Consider the following 6000-nt stretch of genomic DNA (forward strand, 5'->3'; position numbering starts at 1 on the left):
AGTACCGCGTCCTCTACGAGCAACGCGTCATCTGGAAGCACCGCGTCCAATAGACGCTAGGCATAGGCATCTGTAGAGGTACGCTAAAACAGCATCGCCCCAGCTGTAGTCTCCCAAGCGGTCCAGATGCTCCAAGAAGACCAAATATCGTAAGCTGACATAGGCACCCAATGAGTTCAGAAACAAGATGCCCCCGAATATAATAAGCAGGTACATACGGGCATGACAATCAACAACGTCCTGCTGAGTGCCATCCTCAACAGGATCCTCTGCCAACAAATAAGTGCAGAGTGCATTAATCTGCACTCGAATCTGTCCCGACATCTGGCCCACGGCATCAGGCACGAAATGGGTGAGCCTAGTCAACTCTGTCACTCATGTGCTACTAGTAGGAGGCTCGTACCGAGTGTATAATGGGCCTCCATCTACCCGCAATCCAAACGGGACCTCCACATCCTGAAGTGTAATCGTGGCCTCACCGGTGCGAAGATGGAAGGTATGTGTCTCCGGCCTCCACCGCTCAACCATGGCCGTAATGAGAGGCCAATAATGTTGTACCCGACCATAGATACCGCCCCGAAACAATATCTCTAAGGCGCGGGAGTGGGAGGGTGCTCGCTTAAAAAAGCCCACGCTCTCTGCAGCCTATGGGGACGGAGCCTAGTCGATATCTCTATAGCACCAGTCCATAGTAACTCTGACCTATGATTGTCTTGCAAAGACAATACTGATCTATTATCGGGCCCCAGGTGAACAGCGGGCCAAGGGTGATCATCGAGCCCCAGGTGAACATTCGGATCCATGAAAGAGTCGGGTCTGTAGAAACTAAATTAGTCATTATTCTTGAAATTAAAGAGAAATTATATTAACTAATTAATCATTTATAGGGATATGTGAATTATATTGTATTATATCTTGTGAATAATTAACATGGGATAAACAATTTCACAAATAAATAAAGTAATAATGCCATAATTAACATAATATGAGATTACTATATTTTTTGTAACTAGTCTCTATGTACGTGCGTTGCACGAATATTTCTTGTCGATTATTATAATATTATTTATATTCTATTGATAAGCAACTTGAAAAAATAATATCTAATTATTATCTTGAATACAATATTTATTTTGAATGTATAAAAATCAAATATTTACTGCCTCGCACGATTCTGAATATTTGATTTGGTAATTTTGTTATCAATCTTTAGTAGATAGTCTTTTCCAAAAATTATTTTCACTCTCTAACCAAATATTGGAAGAAAATAATTATTTTTCAGAATAACTTTCGTCATATTAAATGTGCAGTAAATTTAATATGTGATAGTAAGGACACGGGGTTTTGAATTATGTGATGGCAAAGACTTTTAAGTTAATTAGTTTAGGAATCGAAATTCAGCAGTAGTATTTTTTTAGAACTCTATTTTGAATATGTGATATATTTTTAGTTGACCGAAATAGCCAACACAAATATGATAAAATTAGACTAAAAGAGTATATTCGTCGACCACATATTTTTCTAGAAACTTTCATTTTATCGTTGACATATCTATTTAAGAAATTCATAATAATTTTTATTTCCGTGAACATATATATTAAAAGAAGAACTTTAACTATTCTTTTTTAAGTTTAGTAGATAATCTTTTTTTTTATTTGGTATGTTACCTAGTTGACATAGAACAAAATTATCTAAATATTGTGTTCTTAACACAACTTCATCGATTCTCTCAAATTTAGGTTTAGTAGTTAATCTTTTTTGTTTAAATATGTTACCTAGTTGACATAGTATAAAATAGCGAACATATATATTCTCTCAAAAAACAATTCATAAAAATTAATAAAATATCAATTCATAATCAATAATTAACAACTAATTAATTAATAATTTCATATTTTACAAATAATAGTACATTACTATATTAACAACTCATAAACTATTAACAAATTAACAATTCATAAAAAATTAACAAATTAACATTTCATAAACATATAACAAATTAACAATTCATAAACGCATAACAAATTAACAATTCATAAACATTTAACATATTAATAATTTATAAACATTTAACAAATTAACAATTCATAAACATATAACAAATAATAAATTAGCCAAAAAAAAAAAGATGGAACAATAGCTTTTTTTGATTTTTTTTTTTCGAAATTCAAGAAGATTAAATGTTAAACATGCTTAGAATATAATGTATATAACAAAATAATAACAAAATTTCATAGTAGAAAACCTTAATCGAAGATTTTTTGTAAGTTGTTTAATCGAGTTGTATGTGCCTTTTTTTCAAAAATTTGAGCTTAGAATCTTGCTCAATCGACTAATATACCAAATAAGTCTAAACTTTCCTGACGAAAATTAATAGAAAACGACGTTTATGAAGTGGGGACCACCTTGAAATTGCCTCCAATGGCCTTTTTTTAAAAAAAAATTGACTGTGGAGGGACCTAATTAGGAACCCGATGGGTTTTTATGGGGACTCCTATTTACTGCCCTAAAGGAGAGATGGAATATCCTTTAGCGCAATATTTTACTGCGCTAAAGGTACTTTTGTACAAAAAAATTTTTTTAGGTATTTTTGTTCACTTGGTCTTTTATTGGGTCATTTTGGTTCCGGACTCGTTATAGTTGGGGGTGAGTGGTGGTAAGGTGGATAAGAAAAAAAAAAATCATTTTTTTTATAAAAGTTCAATAAAATATATGAAATAGAAAATTTGGGAGGGGATAGGTGGGTATGAGGATTGAATAGAGCGGTCGTGCGAGTGGGTGGGTGATGGTGTAGGGTAGGAGTGGGTGAAGATAAAGCGGTTGGAGGGTGGTATTTGGGTGGGGGTGGGATTTAGTTGAGGGTTAAAGGGTGGGTGCTTGGGATGGGTGGTGGGGGTAAGTAGGGTGTGGGGTCTGGGATTTGGTTAGGGGGAGGGTAGGTGGTGGGTGGTAGGGGTGTGGGGGTTGGTGTGGTATGAGGTGGTGGGGTTGGTGAGGCATGAGTGGTATTTTTCGAAAAATGTTTTCTACGAACCGACCGAACATGAGAAAATAAGTAAGAAATTCACTTATTTTTCAATACCCAACCGAACATGAGAAAATAAGTAGAAATTCACTTATTTTCCAAAAAAAAAAAAATCCAGGAAAACATTTTCCTTGAAAAATTATTTCCTCCAAACCGAACACACCCTTAGTCATCCATGATACTATCATGGTATATAAATATACTGAGACGGTATTATGAATGATCATATTCATTCATTAAAAATGACACACTTTTCTCGAAAAAAAAAAACTTTATGATACCATCATCTTATATACATATCTTTGTGATTTGTATCATGAGGGCTACTTGATCCTTTAATGAGACACCCCTCGGGATCATGATATCATCCTGGAATCTAAATTTCTTTGAGATAGTATAATGAAGGACTGATTGAGTCCTTCTCTTAGTTCTCTGATACCATTATGATATATAAATATACTGCCATGATATCATGGAGGAAGGGGTTTGAGCGAGGGGGGCACATCGGGTGATTAGTTTGGGCTAGGCAAAAGCGAAAATAATTTGGGAGAGGGCATGGGTGGGCAGTTAGTGATGTTTTCCCTTAATTTTAGTCCCTCAAATTATTGGTCTTTAATTTTTTCCCTTAGCTTAAAAAAATGACCGAAAATACCTTGAGGTTCCGGGTTCGAACCTCGCTCAGTCAAAAGTTAAAAAAAAAATGCAAGAATACAAACTCTAGCTTGCGATTTTTAAAAAAAAATTTTGACTGAGCGGGAATACGAATTCGAAACCCAAGGATTTTTAGGCGAAGGGCAAAAATTAAAAACCACTCCCGAATAAGGGCAATCGTGCGAATTGCCTATTAAGTAATCAGTACATGCTAATTGCACGGTTGTCCTTCAAATGGGCTGGTCTTTAATTTTTGTCCTTCAAAATCAAACTTAGTGGGGCATAAGTTCTTTTTGAGAGCTGACGTGAGTTGTGAATATTATAATGCGTAAATTATGCCTCTCTAAACATAAGTGCTATTCTGAAAGGCAAAAAATAAAGACCAACCCATTTGAAGGACAAAAATTAAAGACCACCGCAAAATAGGGACAAAAGTGCAAATGACCCAAGTGCTCCTATAATGTTGGGTTATTCGCACAAATGTCCCTATTTTAGGGTGGTCTTTAATTTTCAAATTTGTGGTCTTCAATTTTTGCCCTTCAGCACGTGGCATAAACTAAATTTTGGCCGGCATAGTTAGCAATTAGCTTTTGCATATGTAGCCTGAGATCCCACAAGTTATGTTGCACAAAACAAAACTTTCAATATTCAACATAAGCTGAAAAAAGCATGGCTTAGATTTGCGAGACAGAGTTAGCGTTTAGCTTCGACATTGTATTGTCACATTTACACAAGTTATGCCGGAAAAGGCAAAACTCAACATAATTTGAAAAATACTACAAAACTTTTGCCACATAACTTAATTCCTACATAACCTATGGCGAGTGGGGTGAAAGTTTAGTTTTCGGAGATAAAAATGTTACAGAACTTATGCCGAGCAAAGCATATCTGAATATTTTAATTAAATAAGCAGCAGGTGCAAAAATTAAAGACCATAGATATGAGGGGGGAAAATTAAAGACCAATCCATATGTAGGATTATCCGTGCAAAAAAATATACTACCTCCGTTTCAATTTATGTGAACCGATTACTATTTGGGGAGTGTTCGAGGTGGTTCTTTGACCATGTTTTTCTTATATTTTTCTAAATTATTTGAATTATACATTACGGCAAAGGGCCAAATATACCCTTGAACTATCGAAAAAGGGCCAAATATACCCCTCGTTATACTTTGGGTCCAAATATACCCCTGCCGTTATACTATTGGTTTAAATATACCCCTCCTCCGTTAAAGTTGTCTAAGGTGGACATCCAATCCTACGTGGCACTAATATTTGATGAGGTGGATTTCATGTGGCATGCCGCCTCATCACCCCTACCCCATTTTATCCCTCCATCTATTTGTTTCCATCACTAAAATTTCTGCCACCGTTACCGCCACCAAGAAGAAAACCTGATATGAGGATGGCATCCAAAACCTTGAAGGCCTATTCCTCATTGAGAGGCTTGGCCCGAGTGGGCCTAGTACAAACTTTGGTTTGAGTATCCAATACAGTTTGATTGGGCTTTGGAAACTCAGAATTCCGATAGGAAGTTGGCAAAGTTAGTTCTTGATATTTGGTTCTTGAACCCTCAGTTTTTCAATCGTCGACAAATCCAATACAGTATTTATAGCAAGATAACTCTTCTTTCTTCTGACCCAATAATCAACACATTTGAAGGGAATTCAGAAAGAATTTTGAGGATTCCATAAAGTTCTGATTTTTGTAATAGGTACAGGGTCGGCTGAAGCCTAAAGCCACCAAAGCAGTGGCTTTGGGCCCCAAATATATTAGGCCCCAAAATAATTTGTATTATATATATATTGTCATACCCTATTTTAACCGGGGTCAAAATAGTTTACAACATCCGGGTAATTCCGGGGTTATTTAAAGTTAAGGAGTCGCCACCTAATTAGTTATGGTGAATTATAACACCTAAAGTAATTAGAGTAATTATCTAAAGTTGATTTGTTTTTAAAGTCTACGAAACCAAAATTCTAGGTAAGGGTTCTACTAACCTAGAGGGAAGGTATTAGGCATCCTCTAAGTTCCATTAATAATGGTTAACCGGTCGGACTTATGATTAGTTAGGGAGATAATACTCAAAATACCCCCCAATGTTTGACCAAAATCCCAACTACACACCTAACATTTGCGGGGGTCCTATTACCCCCATGAACAAATTTTTTTCGGCATCAAAATGCCCCTTTTTCTTTGATGTGGCAAATTAATCGCTAACCCCCAAAATATTAAATGGCGGTTGTCCACACGCGCTCGGCCCACGTGCCACGTGTTTAATTTTGCCCCATTTTTTATTAATTTCCCCCTTTCCTCCATCCATC

The sequence above is a fragment of the Lycium ferocissimum genome, chromosome 2 (assembly GCF_029784015.1).
Source record: "Lycium ferocissimum isolate CSIRO_LF1 chromosome 2, AGI_CSIRO_Lferr_CH_V1, whole genome shotgun sequence".
NCBI lineage: Eukaryota > Viridiplantae > Streptophyta > Magnoliopsida > Solanales > Solanaceae > Lycium > Lycium ferocissimum.